Genomic DNA, 27,561 nt, shown 5'->3' on the forward strand with positions numbered 1-27,561 from the left:
ATAACTATTTCAGGCCCACCGATGTGTTTGACCTTTAAATGTCCTTTGAAATAACTTAATAAGTCATGCAGTTGTGTCATAAACACCATGTTGAAATTGGGAAAGATCCAAATGAGAGAAACCACTCAACAGTGACAAAGGTATCGAATTCAAGCAAGGTAAATTCACTCTCAAACCAATTAACTTAGCAAAGTCCTCTTTACAAATATCTGAGGACTGGTTTCTAAATTGGGAAAGCTGTTTTATGGGCTAGTCGAGCATCAACCTGACATAGTAATCAAAGCACACTCCAGAAAATATCAGACATCTCCATCGCAATCTTGGATTCTTCTTGCTCCACCAGCAGGACAGACCCATCAGTATTATATCAGTGGAAAGGAGTAGCCCTGGAAGCCCTAACTCTTATATAAAATAAATAAATAAAGTCCTGAGACATGAACTGACAATTTTTCTCCATGGACCCGACTTGATCTCCTGAGTCACTCCACCTTATTTTTGTTCAATAAACAAAGTAATTTCCTCCGCATTACCTCCTTCAGCTGATGAATCAAGGCTCTTTCATGCTGAATAATATTTGGAAGAAGCATTGTAAATAGAAAGGCACACAATGTACACTATGTGAAATCTTTAATGTTCATCACAAACAGTGATTTAGTGGTGCCTTTGCCCACTGAGCTGGCTGAATTCTGAAGAAGTCCGCTGTAGTATTGGCTCCATGGCACGTAATGAATGAACCCATCTAAAGGAAAAACACATTTGACCTGAACTCTGGTGATCTACTTGTTGCAGATATATCTGTCCATAAAACAGAGATAGAAGGCACCATTGCAACAGTCCTTGTTGAGACAGCATCTCATCTTCACATTCTGGTCCTACTGTGCTTCTTGGCATGACAAACCTACAGAGTGAGAAAGACAGAAGAGATCAGGCAGGTGGAAATTTGGCATTCATAAGATGCTGTGACCATCTGCAGTGATAGAAATGTACACATCTACAATCTGTAACTTCATCGGTCAGCAGATTCCTCACTTTAGTATCACTATCAAGCCATGGCATGAGAGTCAACTGAGTGAAGCTGCAACAAGGAAATCATGGCTTGGCTTTGCGATCGATGATTTAGGAAGGATCGTAGACATGGGCATGTCCTTTGAGTCCACACAATGGATTTTTTTTTAGGTGGAATTAAGTGTGTGCAGTACTGGCCACACCATTTACACCTGGGGTTTATCTGCCTCAGCCCAGCATGCTGGGACAGTGAAAGCCAGGATCTCAGGTCATAGGTCTTATTTCACAGTGTCCTTCTCCCAGATGGATGGCCCGATGAGCCCCATCTATGCAGTGATCACTGCACTGAGAAAGGAGAGGCAATTTAATTCTTTCCCTGGGTGAGCAGGATATCAGGCCCAGACCTCACCTACCCCCACCCCCCACCCCCCACCCACCAAGGAAATACAGGCATGTTAAATATCAATAAACAAAACCACAAATTGGTGGATTGCAATCCCTCTCCTTTCATCTTTCCCCAACCTCAGACCTGGATGTGCATGTTGGTGGTTAATTAAGCAACTCATGGGAAGAAGTTGGCCTGAACAGTGTGTTAAAGGCAAAGCTGAAGCACTCACAAATACATGTTCAGAAGTGTTATCGGAGCTATTTCCTGAAATATATGCCTCGCGTCAGACTATCCTCACCCAACTCACAATACTCTAAATGTGTTAGGTGGAGGTACAGAACAGGATGCACTTCCAGCCAAGCTTGTCCAGTCTAGTTATAGCACTGGCATTCCCCCAAAACTGCAGAAACATGCCAAGGTATGTCCTATAAAATCTGGGCATCAGTGACAATGCCAGTATTTATTGTTCATCCTTGATTGTCCAAGGTAAGGCTGTGGTGAGCCTCCTTCATGAATTGCTGAAGTTCTTCCAGAGAAGGAACTTCCACACTGCAATTGGATAAGGAATTCCAGGATTGAAGCCCATTAACAATGAAGGACTGCTTTAGAAAGGAACCTTTGGTTAGTCTTTGTTTCCATGCATAGGCTGCCCTTGTCCTACTTGGTTCGAGAAGTCATCTACCTCGGAGGTGCCTAGATGAGTAGCTGCAGTATATTTTTGTGATGTATATTTTGCAGTGACTGTATATTGATGGTGGAGAGAATTATTTTTTCACGTTTTGAATAGTATGCCATTCAAGAGGCTTGGTTTATACTGGATGGTATTGAACTTCTTGAGAGTTATTATGGTCATCAAAGTGATTGGAAAGTACTTGCATGACTTGTAGGTGGTGAAAAGCCTTGGGATGTCAAGAGTTGAGTCAAGTTGAAAAGGATACACGATCATGGGGGATTACAAAATCGCATATGTCACCTCCACCTTCAAGAAGGGTGGGGGGGGGAGTGCAGCAGAAAGGAAATTATAGGCCAGTAAGCCTGATGTAAAGAATGGGGTTACAAGATAGGCCAAAGCCAGCACAGTTTCCTTTGAGAAAATCTTGCCTGAGAAACCTATTGGGATTCTTTTCTTTGAGAAGGTGATGAGCTGGCTGAATAAGGGAGATGCAGTGAACGTTGTGTCATTGGATTTTCTGAAAGCATCTGAAAAAGGGCCACACATGAGGCTACTTAACATCAGAGGAACCTATGGCAGAACATGAAGTATACTAGTGTGGGTAGAGCATTGGCTGATTGGCAAGAAACAGAGAGTTGAATACAAGGATCACATTCTGATTTACTGCCAGTTGCTAGTGGTGTTCCACAGAGGTTGGTGTTGGGGTCACTTCTTTTTATGTTGTATATTAATGATTTGGATTATGGAATGAATGGATTTGTGGCCAAGTTTGCAGATGATACAAAGATAGGTGAAGAATCAGGGGATACACGGAGGTTGGAGAAAGACTTAGACAGATTAGGAGAATGGAAAATGAAATATAATGTCAGAAAGTGTATGGTCATGCACTATGGTAGAAAAAAAATGAGCAGACTATTTTTTAAATGGGGAGAAAATTGAAAATGCCCAGATGCAAAGGGACCTGAGAGTCCTCATGCTTGATGAGGCGGCGGTCCCAGTCCGGGCACAGGGAGAGCAGCAGCGGCCCCGGCCCCGGTCCGGGCGAAGGGTAGACGGCGGCGGCCCCGACACGGGCAGGAGCAAGGGGGAGACGGCGGCCCCGGCCTCGGTCGAGTGAGGCAGGCGGAGGCCCCGATCCGGGCAGAGAGTTGGAGGCGGCGGCCCCAGTCCAGGCACAGGGAGAGCAGCAGCGGCCCCGGCCCCGGTCCGGGCGAAGGGTAGACGGCGGCGGCCCCGACACGGGCAGGAGCAAGGGGGAGACGGCGGCCCCGGCCTCGGTCGTGTGAGGCAGGCGGAGGCCCCGATACGGGCAGAGAGTTGGAGGCGGCGGCCCCAGTCCAGGCACAGGGAGAGCAGCAGCGGCCCCGGCCCCGGTCCGGGCGAAGGGTAGACGGCGGCGGCCCCAATACGGGCAGGAGCAAGGGGGAGACGGCGGCCCCGGCCTCGGTCGAGTGAGGCAGGCGGAGGCCCCGATCCGGGCAGAGAGTTGGAGGCGGCGGCCCCAGTCCGGGCACAGGGAGAGCAGCAGCGGCCCCGGCCCCGGTCCGGGCGAAGGGTAGACGGCGGCGGCCCTGACACGGGCAGGAGCAAGGGGGAGACGGCGGCCCCGGCCTCGGTCAAGTGAGGCAGGCGGAGGCCCCGATCCGGGCAGAGAGTTGGAGGCGGCGGCCCCAGTCCGGGCACAGGGAGAGCAGCAGCGGCCCCGGCCCCGGTCCGGGCGAAGGGTAGGCGGCGGCGGCGGCCCCGACACGGGCAGGAGCAAGGGGGAGACGGCGGCCCCGGCCTCGGTCGAGTGAGGCAGGCGGAGGCCCCGATCCGGGCAGAGAGTGGGAGGCGGCGGCCCCAGTCCAGGCACAGGGTGAGCTGCGGCGGCCTCGGCCCCGGTCCGGGCAGTATGGACCGACCTAGGAGGGGAGGCAGACCCCTCTAGCCCGGGTAAGAAACCTGCATAGGAGAAGGCCACTCCGATATAAAACCTACGACCCAAGGACCTCGCTGCCACGTCCCAGCTTGCCTGGCCACGGCACACGAACCATGGGTGTAAAGGGTGGGGCCAGTACTGCGCGCACTGCACTCCACCTAAAAGCTCCTTTGCGCAGGCCCGAGGACAGGTCCACGTCCTCCCCCTCCACGTCCTCCCCCTCCACGTCCTCCCCCTCCACGTCCTCCCCCTCCACGTCCTCCCCCTCCACGTCCTCCCCCTCCACGTCCTCCCCCTCCACGTCCTCCCCCTCCACGTCCTCCCCCTCCACGTCCTCCCCCTCCACGTCCTCCCCCTCCACGTCCTCCCCCTCAAAAGATGCTCACAAACTCAAGCTAGCATGCTGGAACATCAGAACCATGCTAGACAAGGCTGACAGCCACCGACCTGAATGTTGGTCTGCCCTCATTGCACATGAACTCCTCAGACTTGACATCGACATAGCCGCTCTCAGTGAAGTCCGCCTGGCAGATGTAGGCAGCCTCCAAGAACGCGGCGCGGGCTACACACTCTACTGGTCTGGCAAGCCTTCGGATGAACGACGCCTATCTGGTGTAGGCTTCATGGTCAAGAGCTTCATTGCCTCCAAACTCGAAAACCTTCCGACAGGCCTCTCGGACCGAATCATGTCCATGCGACTCCCCCTTCAAAACAAGTGTCACATCACCCTCATCAGTGTCTATGCTCCAACCCTCCAGGCGGAACCAGCAGAAAAGGACAAGTTCTACACCGACCTGCGCAACCTCATCCAACGCACCCCTACAGCCGACAAGGTTGTCATCCTGGGCGACTTCAACGCTCGTGTCGGCAAAGACTCAGAAACCTGGCCAGGAATCCTGGGCAAGCATGGCGTCAGCAAGTGCAACGACAATGGGCGCCTCCTGTTGGAGCTCTGCGCAGAACAGCTGCTTGTCATTACAAACACCCTTTTTCAGCAGAGGGACAGCCTTAAGACCACCTGGATGCATCCCCGATCCAAACACTGGCACCTCCTGGACTACATCCTGGTGCGAGAAAGTGACAAACGAGATGTGCTCCACACCAGGGTCATGCCTAGCGCGGAATGCCACACTGACCACCGGCTGGTTTGCTGCAAGCTCAACCTTCACTTCAAGCCAAAATCCAGGAACAGTAAAGCCCCCAGAAAGAGGTTCAATGTTGGAAACTTGCAGTCAGACGAAGTGAGAGGAAACTTCCAGGCAAATCTCAAAGTAAAGCTCAAGGATGCAATCCGCCTTACGGACTCGTCCCCTGAAACCCTCTAGGATCAGCTGAAGACTGCCATACTGCAGTCCACTGAAGAGGTACTGGGCTTCTCCTCCAGAAAAAACGAGGACTGGTTCGACGAAAACAACCAGGAAATCCAGGAACTGCTGGCAAAGAAGCGAGCTGCCCACCAGGCTCACCTTGCAAAGCTGTCCTGGCTAGAGAAGAAACAAGCCTTCCGTCGCGCATGCAGCCATCTTCAGCACAAACTCTGGGAGATCCAAAATGAGTGGTGGACTAGCCTCGCCATACGAACCCAGCCTAGCGTGGACATTGGCGACTTCAGGTGTTTTTACGAGGCTCTAAAGGCTGTGTACGGCCCCTCACCCCAAGTCCAAAGCCCGCTGCGCAGCTCAGACGGCAAAGTCCTCCTCAGCGACAAGATCTCCATCCTCAACCGATGGTCAGAACACTTCCAATCTCTTTTCAGTGCCAACCGCTCAGTCCAAGATTCCTCCCTGCTCCAGCTCCCTCAACAGCCCCTAAGACTAGAGCTGGATGAGGTTCTCACCCTGGATGAGACATATAAGGCAATCGAACAACTGAAAAGTGGCAAAGCAGCAGGTATGGATGGAATCCCCCCAGAGGTCTGGAAGGCTGGCGGCAAAACTCTGCATGCCAAACTGCCTGAGTTTTTCAAGCTTTGTTGGGACCAAGGAAAACTGCCTCAGGATCTTCGTGATGCCACCATCATCACCCTGTACAAAAACAAAGGCGAAAAATCAGACTGCTCAAACTACAGGGGAATCACGTTGCTCTCCATTGCAGGCAAAATCTTCGCTAGGATTCTACTAAATAGAATAATACCTAGTGTCGCCGAGAATATTCTCCCAGAATCACAGTGCGGCTTTCGCGCAAACAGAGGAACTACTGACATGGTCTTTGCCCTCAGACAGCTCCAAGAAAAGTGCAGAGAACAAAACAAAGGACTCTACATCACCTTTGTTGACCTCACCAAAGCCTTCGACACCGTGAGCAGGAAAGGGCTTTGGCAAATACTAGAGCGCATCGGATGTCCCCCAAAGTTCCTCAACATGATTATCCAACTGCACGAAAACCAACAAGGTCGGGTCAGATACAGCAATGAGCTCTCTGAACCCTTCCCCATTAACAATGGCGTGAAGCAAGGCTGTGTTCTCGCACCAACCCTCTTTTCAATCTTCTTCAGCATGATGCTGAACCAAGCCATGAAAGACCCCAACAATGAAGACGCTGTTTACATCCGGTACCGCACGGATGGCAGTCTCTTCAATCTGAGGCGCCTGCAAGCTCACACCAAGACACAGGAGAAACTTGTCCGTGAACTACTCTTTGCAGATGATGCCGCTTTAGTTGCCCATTCAGAGCCAGCTCTTCAGCGCTTGACGTCCTGCTTTGCGGAAACTGCCAAAATGTTTGGCCTGGAAGTCAGCCTGAAGAAAACTGAGGTCCTCCATCAGCCAGCTCCCCACCATGACTACCAGCCCCCCCACATCTCCATCGGGCACACAAAACTCAAAACGGTCAACCAGTTTACCTATCTCGGCTGCACCATTTCATCAGATGCAAGGATCGACAATGAGATAGACAACAGACTCGCCAAGGCAAATAGCGCCTTTGGAAGACTACACAAAAGAGTCTGGAAAAACAACCAACTGAAAAACCTTACAAAGATAAGCGTATACAGAGCCGTTGTCATACCCACACTCCTGTTCGGCTCCGAATCATGGGTCCTCTACCGGCACCACCTACGGCTCCTAGAACGCTTCCACCAGCGTTGTCTCCGCTCCATCCTCAACATCCATTGGAGCGCTTACACCCCTAACGTCGAAGTACTCGAGATGGCGGAGGTCGACAGCATCGAGTCCACGCTGCTGAAGATCCAGCTGCGCTGGATGGTTCACGTCTTCAGAATGGAGGACCATCGCCTTCCCAAGATCTTGTTATATGGCAAGCTCTCCACTGGCCACCGTGACAGAGGTGCACCAAAGAAAAGGTACAAGGACTGCCTAAAGAAATCTCTTGGTCCCTGCCACATTGACCACCGCCAGTGGGCGGATAACGCCTCAAACCGTGCATCTTGGTGCCTCACAGTTTGGCGGGCAGCAACCTCCTTTGAAGAAGACCGCAGAGCCCACCTCACTGACAAAAGGCAAAGGAGGAAAAACCCAACACCCAACCCCAACCAACCAATTTTCCCCTGCAGCCGCTGCAACCGTGTCTGCCTGTCCCGCATCGGACTTGTCAGCCACAAACGAGCCTGCAGCTGACGTGGACTTTTTACCCCCTCCATAAATCTTCGTCCGCGAAGCCAAGCCAAAGAAAAACTTGCAGGTTGAGACGGAGGTGAAGAAGAAAAATATTTGCGCTATGACGATGCTACAAAACACTGAATTTCATGACTTGTTCATGAAAATAAATTCCTATTCTGATTCTGAATGGAATGTAAGAGCAGGGATGTGTGGATTTAGAAGGCATTGGTGAGACCTCACTTGGGGTATTGTGAGCAGTTTTGGCTTCCACATTTCAGAAAGGATTTGCTGACATTGGAGAGTATTCAAAGGAAATTCACTAGAATGATTCGGGGAATGAAAGGTTTATCATATGAGAACCGTTTAACAGCTCTTGAACTGCATTCGTTGGTATTTAGGAGAATGAGGGGTGAACATTTCAAATGTTGAAAGGCGTGGACACGATAGAGGTAGAAAGGTTGTTTTCCGTGGTGGATAAGAGGGAACAGCTTCAGGATTAAAGGTTGTTTGCTTAGAGCAGAGATGTGCAGGAATTTCTTCTGCTAGAGGGTGGTAAATTTGTTGCCACAGACAGTTGTGGAGGCCAGGTCATTAGATGTATTGAAGGCAGAGATTGATAGGTTTTTAATTAGCCAGGATGACAAAGGTTATTGGAGAGAAGGCTGGGAAGTGGGGCTGAGTGGGAAAGTGGATCAAATTATGATTAAATGGTGGAACTGAATAGCCTATTTTTGCTCCTATGTCTTATGGTCTCTGACCTGGACTTATATCTAGTTTCTATAGTTAAATTTCTGGTCAGTGGTGCAGCACATGATATTGATGGTGGGGAACTTTGCAATCAAAATCCTACTGAATGTCAAGGCTAGGTGCTAGGTTCTTTCTTGCTGGAGGTGGCCATGGCTTGACACTTTTGTGGCATGAATGTTACTGGCCACTTATCAGCCTATGCCTGAATATATGTGGACTGCTTCATTTAATGAGGGCTTGGGAATGTAATTGAGCATTGTGTAAAATGCAAACATTGTCACCTCTGACCTTATGATGAGAAGGTGGTTGGAAAATACATGGGCAAAATAATGGGTGATCTTGTTTAGCATCATTTCCCTGCTTTAATCCAATATTTGCCCTTAATATCCAGAAATCTATTTGTCTCTGTTTTGAATGGTCAATGACTGAACCTGCACGACACTTCCAAGGGAAGAAATGCAAAGATTCACTATCCTAATACTGTCTCCTGAACTCAAAGTCAGATGGGCTTTCCCTTTATCTGAGACTGTGGCCCCTTCCTCAAGGCATTTCAGTCAGAAGAAACATTCACCCTGCATCCATCCTGTCAGGATTTTGTAACAGTAAACAATATAAATACTGTGCATACATGAACAGGTCAGAGACTGGCTATCCTGCTTGGAGTGTCGAGGAGTGACTTGCCTCCTATTTACATGAGTTTAATGGAATACTCTCCATTTGACAAGATGAGAACAGCTTTAACCTCATTCAAAAAACTCAGTTCTATCCTAGACTGGTTACTCTAAACATTCTGTTACCTCAAGCCTCAGTGACACATGGCAAATGCAATGCGCACACAAATGTACTGCAGTTAATATTCAGGCTACAGATTCAGATTTATTGTTAGAGTACATGCATGACATCACATACAATCCTGAGATTCTTTTTCTGTGGGTGAGGCAGAATTACCAATAATTTGTAGTGCAATACAAAAAACTGTACACAGCATATACATGTAAACAAATAAAGAACTGTAAACATAACAAATGTAAACAAAATGACTGTGCAATACAGAGAAAACTAAAAAAGAAAAGAAAATCAATAAAGTGCACAAGTAAGAATCCTTAAATGAGTCTCTGACTGAGTTTGTCCTTGAGGAGTCTGATGGTAGAGGAGAAGCAACTGTTCCTGAAACTGGTGATGCGAGTCTTATGGTACCTATACCTCTTTCCTGATGGCAGCAATGAGAACAGAGTGTGTGCTGGGTGGTGTGGGCCTTTGAAGATTGCTGCTGCTCTCTGACAGCAGTGTTCCCTGTAGATATATTCAGTGGTGGCTTCTCCATGGTTTGTCTACTTGTCATGGTGGAGAAATTTGTGTGGTCCTTAGATCCCGAGTATGATGCTGTCTGGGGCTATCCTCCTGATAGGGCCACCCATGGTGGTAAGGTCGAGGGTGAGGTCCCTGACAAAGAACAATCCAACCAAGACCTCAATGGTGGAACAGGCAGACGAAATTACTCTGAACTCAGTGGCTGTGAAGGCAGACAAAAGCTGCAGCAAATCCATCAGCTCCAATCATTGTGGTTTCCATGCCATTGGAACTAATTGGTTGATTTGTGATGTATCGTGTGCTCCTTGGAGTGCAACATTAAGTACACGTTAAACAAATACATGCGCAGGCATCTTTGCTCTGCGATCAACAGATTGAAGGTAATCATCCTTGACCATGAGAGATAGCCACAACAACTCGATAGTGGGGAGGGTTTTGCCTGTGATGTCTTGAGCTGTGTCCACTACCCTCTGAAGGGCTTTATGCTCAATGGTATTGGTGTCCCTATACCATCCTGTGATGCAGTCAGTCATCACATTTTCCACCACACCTCTGTAGAAATTTCCCAGGATTTTTGGTGTCATAACAAACCTCCACAAACCCCTGACGAAGTAGAGGCGCTGATATGCTTTCTTCATGATGCCATTGGTGTGTGGGTCAAAGAAAGATCCTCTGCAAGAACTCACATTTGCTCACCCTCCCCACCTCTGATCCCCCACTGATCACTGGATTGTATACGTCTGCCTTTCCTTTCCTGAAGTCAACAATCACCTCCTTAGTTTTGGTGACACTGAGTGCAAGGTCATTGTGCACCATTCAGCCAAGTTTTCAATCTCCATCCTGTTCCTTTATTCTACCCACTTCTGTGGTATTGTAGGTAAATTTGTAGGTGGTGTTATTGTTGTACTGAGCCACACAGTCGTAAATGTAAAGTGAGTAGAGCAGGGGGCTATGAACACAGCCCTGTGGTGCTTTTGTATTGATGAAGATTATGGAGGAGATGCTCTTACTAATCTTCACTGATTGTGGTCTGGTGGTGAGGAAATCCATGATCCAATTATACAGTGGGGTGTTAACCCCAGGTCTTGGAGTTTGCTGATCAGTTTCAAGGGGATGATGGTGTTAAATGCCGAATTGTAGTCGATAAAGAACATCTTGATGTATGCATTGTTGCTGTCCAGGTGTCCAGGTGTTCCATAGCTTTGTGTTACTAGATTTGTTACTACATAGTGAACTGGAATGTATCCATGACACCGCTCAGACAGGAACTTCATTACCAACCTCTCAAAACTCTTCATCACTGTTGATACAAGTGCTACTGATTGATAGTCATTAAGGCAGGATACTACACTCTCCTTGGGCACTGGTATGATTGATGCCTGTTTGAAACAGGTGTGTACCATGCCCTGCTGGACTGAGATATTGAAGATATCCAAAAATACATTGGTAAGTTGGTCAACACAGATTTTTAATACTCAGCCATGTACTCCATCCAGGAAGCAGCTATTCCTGAACCTGGTGGTGTGAGTCTTATCATGTTCTAGATGGCAGCAGTGAGAAGAGGACCAGGTGGTGTGGACCCTTAATGATAACTGCTGCTCTCCAATGGCATTGTTCCCTCTTGATGTTCTTGATGGTGTGGAGGGATTTGCCTGTGATGTCCTGTGCTACGTCCACTACATTTTGCAGGGCTTTACACTTGGAGGTATTGGTGTCTCCATACCAGACCATGATGCAGCTGGTCAGCACAGTTTCCACCACACACCTGTGGAAATTGGCCATTGTCACACCAATCCTCCCTAAACTCCTGATGTGTTTTCTTCACAACACCATTAGTGTGTTGGGTCTAGGAATGATCTTCCAAGATAGTGACTCCCAATAACTTAAATTTGCTCATTCTCTCGACCTCTGATCCCTGATGATCAATGGATCCTTCACATCTGTTTGTTCCTTCCTGAAATCAACACTGAGCTCCTTAGTTTTGGTGACATTGAGTGCAACATTGTTGGTGCACCATTAAGCGGTTTTCAGTCTCCCTCCTGGATGCTGATTCATCATCCCTTTTTATGCATTACTGTTGTATCATCAGTGAATTGTAGATTATGTTGTGGTCATAGCGAGTCATGCAGTCATAGGTATAAAGCGAGTAGAGCATGGGGCTAAGAACGCAGCCCTATGGTGCTCCGGTTCTAATTCACAGTGGTATGGCCTCCATATTCTGGAAATCCTGACATGCCATCTGATCTTGTGCCACAAGTATAAATCGTATAGTCATGTCAGGGAAAGCAAGTTTATCATCTGCAATATCCCAGGACACAAACTAAACAATAGAAATAATGGAATGCAGGCAAACATCCATCAGCCTCATCAGGTGAACGATGTAACATTCCTCTGTAGCCCTGAACAAATTTAAGAATATTCAATAATTCTTCATGGCTAAGCATTCAGGAAAAGATTTGCAAGAGGGCAGCTAATGCACAACTTTGCCCTTCTGAAGTTGCAACATTATGGAACACAAGAGGCACAATGCACCACCGGTTCATTAAGGTGATCAATGAAAGGAAGAGTCTGTAAAGAAGAATCTGACACTGACTGCAAATAATTTACTGATATCAAAGCCTTGAACTGTTTTATTAGACTTTTCCATATCTTTCTATCACTGAAAATTAATGGTGTTCCCCATGGCACCTTGAATCACCCAGCCATCTTACAATTGTTCCATTCTTGCACCTTAATGAAACATGTTCAAAAACTTAGCAAAATGATTTGTATCACAGTAGCTTCACATATTGCACTTTCAACTTCTTATTACCCTGTTTCTGCTGGGGAGCTGGTCTGAAAATTTAATGCATTAACTCTTGAGTATCAAGCTTGACATTGCATGGGAGACTTCTGTAAATGGTTGAAATAGAATGTTAAATGCAGAGCATAGAGGGGGTTGAGTATGGAGAGGGAGGAATGCTCAGAGACCAATGACACAGAGTAGGCTGAAAGTGAAGTATAAATGGAAATGTGACTGCAGGGAAAATGATATAATTTTTGAGAAAAAAATGCAGTCATTTTAAAAAGCATGAGAGTCATGCAAGTTATTGGAGATGAAGGATATATTGTTCAAATCAGAGATCTTTTAGATCATGCAGAGGCATGAAAATAAGGATACAGACATTATTTACAAAAACAAGGAATAATTTTGGTTAAAAATACAAATTGATATTCTGTGATTTAGAGATTGAAGCCAAAGTGTTTGGAGATTTATTTTGGTGTTGGTAAAGGATGGGATAGATTTGTGATAATAGAACCAATCAGGCAACAAATGCTAAAGCAAGTGATGCACTTAAATTGGATTTAAAATCATATTTGCTGCACATTTTAAGGACATCTTCAATGCAGTTTGTAAAAGGTCATGAACATACAAGTACAGATATTTTAAATGAATAGTGTGCTGTTTGATTTACAATTGTTTAAATGTTTGTGTGATTCAGTCACAATAATTTCAGTAAGTACAAATAGAATATAAAAGACAGATTCTCCATTGCAATTAATCAAATTTATATTTATTTGTTTGACTTCAAAACAAGACTAGGCACAAAAATAAATAATGTAGGAAGTATTATTTTTGCAGCTCAATTATGTATATATAATTCTGTTACATCAGCTTGAGATTGCCAGTGTATACTTGTAACTAACCTTTAAAGACTCACAGACCCAACATGCTGCAACCATTGTTGTTTTGAGAGTAAAGTGTCAGGAACAAGTAAGACTTTGTGACCTCAGTAACTGTCCTTGATATGCAAAGACTGAGTTTGTCATCTATAGTCCATTTTGGAAAGATTTGCAACCAGCGTGGTTCCTATTTGTTTTGCTTTACTGTCAGTCTCCGAAGGTGATGGTTCAAAGTTATTAAAGATTTGTTTCTTTACTATGCTAAAGGTGCTATACAAACTCAAAGTTTTATAAAAAAATTAGTGTTAAATGTTAAAATATTTTCTTTATTGGAATTTAATTAGAACAAAATTGTATTATATTAATTTAATTGTTCATTGTGAGGGGATTTAATTTACAGATGATCCAAGAAACCCTGGATGCAAAATATTCACCTTTTTGCTCAATTGAAATTGTGTAAGCACTTGTCAGAATAGCTACCCAATTATTCAGCTTAATTAATTGCTGCCTCTTGCTAACCTAACCGTATCCATTTGTCAGTGGCACATGCACGTGCCTTGATGATCAGATGACGTTAGTGACACTTGCAAATCAAGGGTCCGATGTGAGGTCCTTAATGGGATTTTATTTGCAACATCATGAGGCAGAATAATAGAATAAACCTTTTATGACACGTTACAAAAACTTTTTAGTCAAGACTGATAGAAAGGGGAGCGCCTAAGTCTGATTCATACACACTGTGCTTCCACCATTTTCTCACAGAATAGAGTCTCAAATTTCAGTTACCACATTCTCTAATTGGGGCTCGTGAGCATTGTCCAGCCCAATTATTTTTGACTTGAATAGCTATCCAGCTCCCCAGTTTATGGGAACGAGCTAAGACCACATGAATGTGATTCAGAAACAGACTGGGTTTAAAGATTCTCCTGTTCACACAAAACAAGAGCAAACTTAAGAGATTTAAAAAAGAACACCTTTAAGGTAGTAAAACACCCAAAGGTTCTCCATCAGACCATGACCAAATAAATTTAATGTCAAGTACAAAAGCAGATATTGGACCACTTGATTAAAAACTCAAGTTTCAAGAAGCATTTTAAAGGAAAAACAAAAAGTTGAATGGCAGAGGAAGGTAACTCCAGTTTTTAGGGCATTTGTATTAGAAGACACAGCCAGCGACAGTGATTTCTCTTGGTTAAAGAATATTATGTTAATTGCAACTGAAGCAAACTTAAATCCTGCCATTTTTCAGATTACTCTCATGAGAAGTAATGAGACTTTAATGCATTAGAACTGCTCAAACATAGAACAAAGAACATAACAGCATAGGAACAGGCCCTTCGGCCACTTGACTGTGCCAAAGATGATGTCTACTTTGTATTAAAACTTTGCTGCTTGCACATAATATGCATCTTTCTTTTACCTGCATATCCATGTGTCTATCTAGAAACATCTTTTAGTTAGACATACAGCACCATAACAGGGCAATTTGGCCCGCATGTCTGTCCTCCCCAGTTTATATCCAATTAACCGACACCCACAGAACGTTTCGAATGATGGGAGGAAACCGGAGCCCCCGGGGAAAACCCACATCGACACAGGGAGAACGCACAAATTCCTTACAGGCAGCGTGGGATTTGAACCCTGGTCCCAGTTGCTAGTGTTGTAAAGGAGTTGCGCTAACCGCCTCGTCCCATCTTAAATGCTACTCTTGTACTTGCTTCCACCACTATTTATGTCAACCATTCTTGGCACCGAACACTGTGTAAAAGAATTATTCTGCATATCTCCTAAATCCTCCTCTCCAACCCACACTCCCCCACTGCTCAACCATCATGACATAACATTTCACCCTGGTAAAAAAATGTTGATGTTAATCTCGCAAAGCCTTTAATAATTTTATAAATGACAATCAGGTCATTCCTTAGCTCCAAAGAAGACAATCCAAATTTATCTAATTCTCTCCTGATAGGATCAAACCCTCTAATCCTGATTCATCTCTTCTGTATGTTTTCCAAAACTTCCACATAATTTCTGGAGGGGTGGGGAGAACCAGAATTGCACACAATATTGTAAATTTGGCCCAATCAAGGTTTTATAGATCTGAAATTACTTTCTTATTTTGTTCTCAATGCCCTGCCCAAAAAAGCCACATGTTTTTTGTTTTTTTACCATCCTATCTACTTCAAATACCACTTTTAAAGTTTATAATGCTTTTATAAGTTTTGCCATTAATTGTATATTTTGCCCTTATATTTGACCTGCCAAAGTGCAACCTTTCTGGATTAAACTTCATCTGCAAATTCTCTGCTCATATCTAGAAATGAATTATAACCTGTTGTATTCTTTGATAGTCCTCCGCATTGTCCATTACTTCACCAATCTCAGTATCATCTGCACACTTACCCATTCATCTACTTTCTCATCCAAGTCATTTATAGAAATCAGAAACAACAGAGGTCCTAACATTGATTCTTGAAGAACACATACTTCCAGCCAGAATAGTACCCTTCACCTCTACATTCTGTCTTCTATGGGCCAGGCAATTCCATATCCAAACAATCAATTCACCAAGGAACACATGGCACCTTTTGGATCAGTCTACCACAAGGGATCTTGTGACATGCCTTATTTGACCACAATTTTCCAAATATTCCCAAATCTTATCCCGAAATATCCTTTTATTCAATTTCTCTCCTACAGATGTAAGATTCATCAGTCTTTAACTCCTCCATTTCCCTTCTTGAATAAAAGTATAACACATGCTACTCTGCGGTTCTCCAGTATCTCATTTGCTGTTAGTGATGACACAAATATCTCCGTTAAGACCCCAGCGATCAACTCACTTTCTTCTTTCAGTAACCTGGAATATATCCCATCAGGCCTTTGGGATTTATAGACTTCAATGCTGCTCAAAAGACGCAGCACCATTTCATTCTCAATCTGAAACTGTCCCAAAACATTAGAATTCTCCACTTTATGCTCTTGTTACTATCCTCCAGTTACTTTTCTTTGGTAAATACTGATGTAATGTACTCACTTCCACTAACTCCAAACATAAATTCCCTCATTTGTCCTTGAGAGGTCCAATCCTCTCCCTGTCATCCACTTGTTTTTCATGTGAAGTACAAAATGCCTTTGTATTCTCTTTAATCCTGCTCCCCATAAACATTTCATGGCCCCCTTTTGACCTTTCTAATGCCATACTTGAGATCTTTCCTGCAATCTCTATATTCCTCCAGTGGCCTGTCTGATTGGAGCTCCCCAAATCTTATCTATGCCTCCTTTATCATTTGATTAAGCTCACTTCTCTTTTCATCTAAAACTCTATTATCTTACCATCCTATGCTTCCTCTTTACTGGAACATGCCAGTCTTGAAATTTAATTAGTTAGTTCTTAAACCACTCCCACATGCCAATTATGGGCTTGCCCAATAACAGCTGCTCCCAATTAGCTCCCCGGACACATATCCAGAAAATACTGGCTCTTCCTGACTGAAATCATTGAGGAACTCTTTAATGGGATCAAACCACAAATATTGGATTCAAGTAAATCTAGAAAGTAGGTTCAGAAGAGAGAAAAGAATGGAAGATAAGCTTTGAGTAAGTGCCAAGAAAAGAACAATTCTTTTGGAGATGTATTTATTTTTGAATGATAAGACAAGGTAAAGAATTCAAGAACATTATACTTATTCAGTGAACAAGAAAGAGTGTAGATCAAAGTAGAGGGATCTAATTCATAGAATCTTTCTAATTCTTGAACTGTGTTTATATTTAGCACATATGGAAAATTGACTCAAAGGAGTTAACATACAAAGTAATGTCAAAAGGCTAAGGAATTGGGAAATAAAGCACCAGATTCCTTATGATATAGGGAAATACACAGTTATTCTCTGATTGGAAATCAGGTGAAGCAATATCTTTTAAATGGGGACCAGTTATTAAATGCAAGTATTCTTGGATGTGTTGATGCTATCATATATGAATCAATGGTGATTGGTATGCAAATCTGGAACAGGTAATTAGGAAAGCAAATAATTTCTATTGTGAGTGGTTTGGAGTGCAATTAATATAAAGGATATTGATTAGACCACATGAGTTATTATGTGTTATTTTAGTCTTCGTACCAAAATAACACACATACAGTGCTGAATCAAACAGAGTCTGTATTTTGTGTCATTGTTTCCACCGACCAACCATTCTCTTGCTTTGTTGACATTAATCAGTAGTGTAGCATGCAAAGTAAAAGAAATGACTATATCAATTGTTAACTGGATTCACACTTTCCCCTGGTGATCCTCTACCGATTGCACACTCCCCAATGTGATGCTAACCTCTGAGGTTGATCTGCAGTATGCAAATGATGCTTGAACCTGCATGGCCTCATAGGCTGAGCACCAAACTGATCACAAACCTGGAAAAAAAATCTCATGGCTGATTGGGCAGTGGTGATCCCTTCCTTGCTATATGATTTGGATACCTGGAATATCAACAGCAAGCACCATGAAGCAGCAGAAAGATACCATCAAAACTGTCACTGCAAAATCTTCAGAACACACTTGAAGGATAAGTAAAGCAATGCTCTTTCAGATGCATGGTTTTCCTGGCAGATGGTGCAAAAGATTGAAAGATGTGGTTAAAGTCTTCTTGAAAAGATTACTTCAAGGAGTTCCTGAACTATGACCACTCAAAGTGGCAAAGGAGTATTCAGGGTAATATTGAAAACTGGGAGCACACAGAAGTTTGGCTTCTGTGGTGAAATCAGTAAATAAACTACCCAGGAACTACACTTCCTATCCATCAACAGAATAGTCTGGCTCCCCACGTTGACCTCATCAATGACCTCTGAACCCACTGAATTGCATGGAAGCAAATCATCCTTGATCCCATGAAGAAAAATCACACACATCTGACCTTCAGGTTGTCTCAGATTTTCACTTTCAAATATGCTTGTGGCTCTGAGCCATGAATAGCTGATAACTGACTGTTCATTTCAGAAAAGCCAGCGATTAATCTGCACAATTTGGCCTATTCATTTTAATTGTGCTTCACAATGACATTGCTTTACAGGATTGACATTGTGTGGATAAACACTATTTTATGCAGGTACTAGTTGGCAGTAGATTATTATAAAATTCTCGAACATGGAATGATCTCATTGAAGGTACGATAAGAAACAATAGACCTCCAGCTTGGTCTTGAAGCTGATTCCAGTTTGTTGCAGTACTTTATTTCTCAGTGATCCATCAGCAGATCTGGCTTTTGATACCCTGCTTGTTATCAGTGTTGACTTATCTTGAAAGAGTGCTGCCAAGGTATATGAATTTGTCCACTGCTGAAATCCTTTAACCCTTCATAGAGATGTTTGGTCCTTTGTATGGTTAGACTAGATTGGTTTTCTTTATGCTAATTGTGAGTTCAAGGTTGTCACAGGCACTGGTAAATTTATTCAAGGTTTTCTGCATATCAACTTCTAAGCTCACATTGAATGTATAATTGTCAGCAAAGTGGAAGCCCTTTAAAGTGGTTTTTCTCATTCTTTCATTTTAGCTAAGAGTCTCCTTAGGTTGCAAGAACTCTATCAGTCCTGCATCTAAAGTTGATTCCATTTTAAAAAGCAGGTTAAGCATCAAAGAGCATTGAAAACAACATTGTACAAAAGAGCGTATATATTTAGCAAAATGCATGAAATAATTGACCATACTTCAAAAATCATATGAGGGTTGTAGGTCAATTTGGTGTAATTGGGCAGCATGAGCTTGTGGGATGGAAGGGCCTAATTCTATGCAGTATGTCTGGGGGAAAAAAACTTTTTGTGCCGATAATCATTGATCATTATCGGTCTTGCTTTGTTCTTCATTGGTCTCTGTAAATGATGTAATTTGATTCTCAGACATTACCAGATATGTTTTGCTCCAAACAGAGGACATCGTACACTTGAAACACATTTTACACTGAGAACAGAAGTGTATTGTATTTGTGAGGAAAGATGATTTATTGACCTTTAAAACTGCAATTATGGGATATTGTGGATTTACATATTTAATATTTAGATTCTGTGTTAATAACAAGAAAACATCTGTTTGTGTAACAGAGCCTGTGTATGTCTTTCTTTGAATATCCTAAATAAAATTGTAATTAATTGCAAAGATACAAAGAACAAATCTTAGTTCTTTTACAATTCCATTTATGGGGCTTTAGATTTAATTGCCAACAAAAGGGATCTGGTCCATTGGCACTTTCTTCATGTTCAGGAAAGTAATCTAATATTAAAATTAACATGATTCATGATAGTATTCAGAGACTACTATTATGGGTGGAAGAATTATGAATTTTGAATGTCCCTGAGATTCCTGACCAATATCTGGAAGTCACCATTAGATCCACAATTCCCCTTTTTTTTAAAAAACAAGGTAACCTTGATTAGAGGGAAGGGGTAGATTAGATTTAGTTTTTAGAGTTTTATGTTTTGTTTTCTTGTTATCAATTTTTATTTTGCTTAACTTGGCAAATAAGGTTTTTTTGAAAATTTTATTTATTAATCATATTAAGTCATACAATAAAAAATACAAATAAAGAAAAACATAATACATACATGATGTTTTTGTAAATATACTCCCTACGACCCCCCCACTCCCTACCCTAACCCATTCACAACTCCTCATCCCCCTCTAAACTACCCCAAAAAGAAAAAAGAAAGAAGAGGTGATCACATAACATGCAACACCATCATTGCGTGGGAAGAAAATTTACAATTCAATCCCATATATTCCAAATACAGGCTCCAGGTATTAACAAAAAAAAAGAATAATTATTACATAAATTATATGTTATCTTTTCCAATGGAATACAAGATCTCATTTCCAAATGCCATCACTGAGTACTCAAATTAGTCTCATTCTTCCAAGTAATTGCCAAACATTTTCTAGCCACAGCTCGAGCCAATCTCAAAAAAGCAATTTGAAATTTATTTAATTTTAACTCCTAACTCGATTTCTTAATATAACCCAATAAGAATACTAAAGGATAAAGTGGAATTTTCACTTTAAAAATAGTTTCTTAGAGTTCCTTAAATCTACCCCAAAATGGTTTCACCATCTCACCAAGTAGAATGTAAAACAAAAACAACTTCCTTATGACATCTAAAACATAAATCAGAAGAAAATTATAATGAACCAATCTGAACCTAACATTTACAATTTTAGTCATACTATCCTCTCATATCTTCATCCAATCATCCTGAGAGATAGGAATAGACAAAACCTTTTCCCACTTTAATTTAGATTTATAAACATCCAACTTAAGCATTTTATTCTGCAATAAAGCATACATCTCAGATATAAATCCTTTCTTACCACCATTAGTAAGTAAAATTTCAAATTACGCAGCCTGGGTAGCCGTAATGTATGCCCAAAATTATCCAACAATAGGGCTTTAATTTGATCACAAGAAAAAAAGAGTATTTCCAAGATGTTTCATATTTCTCTTTCATTCTTTGGAATGAAATAAAATATCCTACTTCATAACAATCTTCTACTAATTTAATAATATCTTTCTGATCGCACAACTTCAAAAATTGATTATTAAGTGTAAAAGGAAAAAGCTTATTTTGAAACAAAGGAGTTCTACCCAAATTTTTACCTTGAGTGCCTGTAATTTCATTTTTTAATTCCATAATTCCATTAAATGTTTCAACACAGGCAAATTATAATTATTTAATAACTGAGAATTCCATTTATAAATAAACTGATCCATCCTCTTCTCACCAATCTGAGATAATTCAATATTAGCCCAGATCAAAGGTTTATCCACTTCAAACATCCTATTAATAAATTTCAACTGTGCTGATATTGTGAAAATTAGGAAGCAGCGTATCTCCTAATACATACTTCCAAGTTAATTTCTGTAATGACACCCTTACCATTTTATCTGTCCACAAAAACCTCCTCATCAAAGCATTCAGATCTTTAAAAAAAATTGAGGAATCTTGCATGAATAGATTGAAAGAGATATTGAATTTGAGGAAAGATATTCATTTTAATACAATTAACACATCCTATTAATGTTATAGGTAAATCTTTCCACTGATTCAAATCGTATTTAATTTTAGACAGTAAAGGTAGATAATTCAATTTATGTAAATGATTATAATTACTATCTATCTTAATACCTAATCTGATCCGACCACTTAAATTTTGACAATATGCCTGCACAGAAAATAATCCATTTCAGCTAAAGGCTCTTTTTCTCAGTTAATTTTATAACCCAATACTTCACCGTACTGCTCCTATCTATCATGCAGACTCCCCAAAGATTTCAAAGGTTGTGTTAAATATATCAAAACATCATCTGCAAACAAATTTATTTTATATTCATCAACTTTCACCTTAATATCCTTAATATTACTATCTTGTCTAATCATCTGAACCAAAGGTTTAATAACCAATGCAAATAGAGATGGTGACAAAGGGCAGCCTTGCCAAGTCAATCTGGATAACATAAAAGTGAAGATACCTGTCCATTTGTCACAACTCTAGCAGTAGATCTTCTATATAAATCCTTAATCCAACTAATAAAAAAAGGCCTAAAATTAAATTTCTCCAAAACTTTGAATAAAAAAAACTCCATTTCACTCTATCAAAAGCTTTCTCTGCATCAAGAGATATTACAATTGGTTGGTCAGATTGCTTCTGAGAAACATTCATTAAAGAAATCAACTTTACAAAATTATCTGCTGAATATTGATTTTTAATAAAACCTGCTTGATCTACATTAATTAAATATGGTAAATATTTTGTTAATCTATTAGCTAGAACCTTGGCAACAATTTTATAATCTACATTCAGTAAAGAAATAGATCTATAAGACCCTGCTTTTTATGGGTCCCTATTCTTCTCAAGAATAAATGTAATAATTGCCTTAGAAAAAGAATCCGGAAAATAACAAATCTCTGTTGCCTGTTTCAATACATCCATCAAAAAAGAAAAGTCCTGAAATTCTTTATAAAATTCAAAAGTAAAGCCATCATCTCCTGGAGACTTACAAACTAGGCAAAGATCAAAATGCATCCATCACATCTTTAACAGTAAAGGAAGTATCTAAATCATTGATATCCTCATTCTTCAAAAAAGGTAAAACTAAATCAGATAAAAATTATCAATTTTAGCTTAATCTTCCAACACTTCAGAAGTATACCATTTTTCATCAAATTTACAAAACTCATCATTAATTTGTAATCATTGAACCATGTTTAAGAGCATTTATTGTTCTAGAAACTTGCTCATTTTTAACTGCCAAGCTAAGACTTTATAAGCTCTCTCACCCAACTCATAATATCACTGTTTAGTTCTTTGTAATAACTTCTCAAATTTATAAGTCTTTTAATGAATTATACTGTAATTTCATATTAACTAAGTGGGCTGTCTTAACTTCTGTGGAATTTCAGTGTAAATCCTTTTGCAAAATTTTGATCTCCTTCTCCAATTTACTAACCTCAGCCATATGTTGTTTCTTAATTTTAGCAGTGTAACTAATAATTTGTCCACATAAGTTAGCTTTTAAGGCATCCCATATAACAAATTTACTATCCACTGAATCTATATTTACTTTCAAAAAAAGCTGTATTTGATCCCTTATAAATTTACAAAATTCAAGATTTTTCAACAATAAAGAAATAAATCTCTTCTCAATTCTCTCCGAACCTGTACATGTAATTAATAACAAAGAATGATCAGACAAAATTCTACTCTTATATTCAGCCTTCAAAACAGGGGTTTAACATGGTTATCATAGATTAATTCAATTACTTGTTTCTCATCTGGATTAAGGAACTGTCAATGTAGTTCCATCACTTTTTTTACTTGTATTTATGAGATGACTTGTTATGTGTTTTCCTTAAAAATTTGTATGCAAGTTTATATGTTAAACTCAATAAATATATTTTAAAAAGAAAGAGAGGAAACTGCATCTTTTTTTGTCTGTGCTACCAGATCCATCTCCTCTACACTCAGTTGGGAGAAATGGAAAGGGAATGTGGAGAATCTAGAGGAGTAAATCTTTATAAGCCACTGCTGTGCAGTGGGTTAAGGTCTGGGGATTTTTGTCCTGACTCTGCAAAGAAAGGAGTGTGTGCTCAGGATGACAGCAGCCAACACACTGAAAAATGTGTTTTGTTGAAAGGATATTTTAGAGTCAGTTCTATTTTACTCAGCTTGACCTGCAGAGAACTGACATTTCATTTCAGATTTCCTGCATTCAAAGCACGTCGAGCCAAAACTTGCTGAATGAGTCAAACATCATGCTGACCTACAGAGTGAGTACAAAGTCCTCCTTCCCAGACTTGCTAGAGTTGTTACCTGAACAGTGAGATGCTGCATAATGGAAGAGCAACAGAATCAGCCCCCTCTGCATCACAGCTGTAAATACCGACAGCTGGTTGAGCCTCTTCCATTGGCTTAACTGGCTATCAAACCTGTTAGAGACTCCATTTGTCTCTAAATTTCCCTAACTTGTAAATACTTGTGCTCAGAATAACTCTACCTTCTTGAAGCACTAGAAAACTTGGGCTGCACGGTTAATGCAATGGTTAACACAGTGTTATTGCAGCGTCAGTGACCGGGTGCTAAAATGGCCCTATTTGTAAGGAGTTTGTAAGTTCTCCCTGTGACCAATGTGGGTTTTTTCCAGGTGCTCCAGTATCCTCCCACCCTTCAAAATGTATGGGTGTTGGAGGTTAATTGGGGAATTTGGGTGACACAGGCTCATGGGCTGGAAGGGCTTGTTACCATGTTGTAAGTCTCAATTAAAATTAAAACTTTCGGTATATCTTCATCTGGGGAAAAAAAATTTGTACAGATCCAAATATGATACCCTGCAAATTGTCTCCTGGTCACAACTGCAAAGTGCAATAAATAACAATAACTGTGAACACAGGCCTCTGCCTTCCTTCTTATCCTTAAACTCACAGTGCCTTCTTCTTCAATGTTGGCCTTAAGCCCATAGAATCTCCATTTCCTGTACTGTCTGTAAACCCATAGAAACCATGCGTGGCACGTTTGGTGTAGTGGTTAGAACAATGCCTTTATAGCTTCAGCATTTGGGACTGGGGTATGAATTCTGTGCTCTCTGTAAGAAGCTTGTACATTCTCCCATGATTGCATGTGTTTCCTCCCTCTGTTTAAAACTTACTGGCAGTGAAGGTTAATTGGATGTAAATTGGGTGGCATGGACTCGGGGGCAGATATGGCCTGTGACTGTGCTGTATAGATTTAAATTTAAAATTAAAACTCCATCTCCTGCCCTGGCTGTAAACCCATAGAATCTCCATCTCCTGTACTGGTCTTTAATCTACAGTGTCTCAGTCTCCTGCACTGGCCCTAAACCCATGGGGCCCTTACCACCCATACATCCAAATACTAAAGGGCCTTTGTCACCCTAAACCTACAGAGATTAGGTTTTCCTTACAGTATTTAAATCCACAAAACCTGTAACACAGACTGTCCCTGAGCCAGAATTAAATACCTCTCTTTTAAAATTCACAACAGACAGGTCTTGATATTCATTACAAAATCATTGCTTGGAACTGATCATTTGATAGCTTAAATTATACTCTGTCTTCACCAGGATCGAAATGGTCAACACTGAATATTGTGGTGAAAATGCATACATGCAGATTACACCATTTCCTCTGATTCATCTGACTCCACAGTGATTTGCTAGCATGTTAATTAGTGCACCAACCCAAAAAGGAACTGAGGAACTGTTCGCACTAATTCTCCTAGACTTCATATTTATGAAGCAACATCTATTTATTCATTTATTTATTTGTATAGATGAATACTTGTTCTGCATGTGCATTGTTTGTCTATATGTGTGTTATGTCTGGTTATGTGTCTGCAGGTTTTGCACCAAGGACTGTATAACACAGTTTCATTGGGTTGTACTTGTGCAATCAAATGATAATAAACTTGTCTTGGTGTCATCCATTGCTACTGTGATGCCATTCGTAAACACATATTCCTCCTCGGTGGTCTTCAACTCAATGGCATTAACATTTGGTTTTCCAAATTTTGGTTACCCTCACCCCAATCCATTTCCACTGCTTCCACCCAAAACATTACTCACTCCATGTACACTTTTATCAAACCTCCTCCACCCACTGCCCCCCCTAACTGCCACCCACCCCCCAAGTGGTATCTCCACCTCTCCCACCTTCCTTTATCCAATATCCTTTTATCTCTTGGCTCAATCCCTGCCCTCTCACCTTTATATAAGTATGTATGTATGTATGTATATATATGCTACTTCCGATTTCCACTTTCGTCTCAGCAAAGGGTTGCTATTTATAATTAAATTTTAAATTTAGACATACAGCACGGTAACAGGCCATTTCGGCCCATGTGTCCATGCTGCTCAATTTACACCCAATTAACCTATAGCCCCGGTACGTTTCGAATGGTGAAAGGAAACCAGAGTCCCCAGGGAAAATGTACAGACTCCTTACAGACAGCGCAGGATCTGAAATGTTGACTATTTCTCTCCATGAATACCACTTGGACCTGCTGAATTCCAACAGCATCTCTTCATTTGCTCAAGATTCCATCATCTGCAGTTCTTGTGTTTCTCTGGGAAAAAAACCTAGAGTTCGGTGATGTACAAGGCTTACAAATGTTTGAGAAATATCTGGGGAATAAGGATTTGAATAAGGATTTGAAGGGATATAATATCCTTTCATTTATTATGTTGCAATATTGATTGAGCCAGATGGAAACCAGACATGCAGGAGTAAAAGTTCTTCACAAACACAACCAAACCTGGCAGGAGACTCTCTCCTGGAAACATTTCTCAGTAGAATCTCTTTGAACTCAAAGTACATTGAGGGTTTATACCCTAAGTATATATGTAACAGCAGGTGATTGAATAGTTTTAAGTGTTGTAGTTCAATGTTTAGATTGTGGGCAAGTGTCTGTAGAATTATGCATTTACAAAAGGAGCATGCCTTAATTGTGAAAAAACACCTCAACATATTCAGACACCTTTATTGGAATGCAGACACCCAAACATCCATCCTTTACCACTGTACTGAGAGATTATCTGTATTATCTCAATGCAGATAATGTGGTATTCATGCAACGATCCTTGTTGTGGATCAAAGTGGTTCTCATTTCTATTAATTGGCTGCAGCTGTCATAACTCTTGAAGTATGTCATCCACCGAACAATCCCTGATTTGAAGTACTGTGACTAGTTGGTGAACTGCTGTGAAGGAGAAGAAAATAATACATGAAAGCATAGAAAGAGCTGAATTTTGGATGTTTAAGATTATGGAAGGTGAGAGATGGAGGGTGTTTTGATGATTTTGGCAAAGAATGTCAATGCAATTGAGCACGCACAGAATGATAGATATGTTTTGTCTTTGAAGACAACTATTCTAAATATGGTATGTGCAATCTTTGCTGGGAAGGCTCAGACCATAATTAACTAGAACGTTCTGGAACCAAGTCAGGATAGTCCAGTAAGTTAGCCAAAAGAGGAGAGTGGTGTAATCAGCCATACTCAAGGGCACAAGTAGACCAAGGCATCGTGGAATGAACCTCTGCAACTTCAGGCAAAGGATTTATAACTATTTTCTAAGGTTGTATGTGTCTTTGGTTAAGCTTTCTCCTGATATGAAATTATTCTAACTGACCAAGCTACCTGGATGCCATTAGCCAGGAGATTCCAGCACTTTACCCTCTGAAGAAGGAATATGCTATCTTGTCAAGTCAAGATGGTGTGTGAATTGTAAAAGTACCTAGAGATGATGGTGTTTCCCATGTACCTGCTGCCCTCCACATAAGTTATAGAGGTTGTGGTTTTTCAGAGTCAAGATTCACACAACATGGAAGTGGCCCTTTGGCCCATTGTGCCTATTCCTACTAAAATGAATCCATTTAGAATACCCTTACTTTCCAACTTTCCCTGCATTCCCATCGACCCTTTGCATATTCTACCACTCACCAACACACTTGAGGCAGTTTACAGTCCACACAACTCTCCGTAGGAGAAAACCTGAGTGCTAAGGAGAAATATGTAAACTGCACACACAGTGCCAGAAATAGGGATTGATCCTAGGTTGTGCAGCTATGAGGTAACAATTCCACTAACAGAGTCACTATGCTGCCCAGTAGATGAATGAGACGAGGTAACAATTCACATGGACAACTAGGTCTAGATTGCAAGCTTTTAGCCAGGTATTAATTTAACTTGGAGATGCAGCATGGATCCTTCCAGCCCAAGAGCCTGCGCCTCCCAAATACACC

The 27,561-nt window shown here is 41.6% G+C and overlaps 1 protein-coding gene and 1 long non-coding RNA gene across 3 annotated transcripts in view; one reads left to right on the plus strand and one right to left on the minus strand.

The window, feature by feature from the left end:
* Positions 1-27,561, plus strand: part of LOC138736912 (neuroendocrine convertase 1-like) — a 430,075-nt gene that overhangs the window by 331,015 nt on the left and 71,499 nt on the right. The gene's annotated exons all lie outside the window — the stretch shown is intronic.
* On the minus strand, positions 611-27,443 carry LOC138737710 (uncharacterized). Of its 2 annotated transcripts, none has more exons than XR_011341164.1 (2): positions 27,260-27,443; positions 611-898 (listed from the first exon to the last, which is right to left on the minus strand). It is a non-coding gene; the product is annotated as an uncharacterized lncRNA (long non-coding RNA). The 2 variants fall into 2 exon arrangements; XR_011341165.1 differs by lacking the exon at positions 611-898 and adding an exon at positions 26,282-26,518.

The sequence above is a fragment of the Narcine bancroftii genome, chromosome 6 (genome assembly GCF_036971445.1).
Source record: "Narcine bancroftii isolate sNarBan1 chromosome 6, sNarBan1.hap1, whole genome shotgun sequence".
Classification (NCBI taxonomy): Eukaryota; Metazoa; Chordata; class Chondrichthyes; order Torpediniformes; family Narcinidae; genus Narcine; species Narcine bancroftii.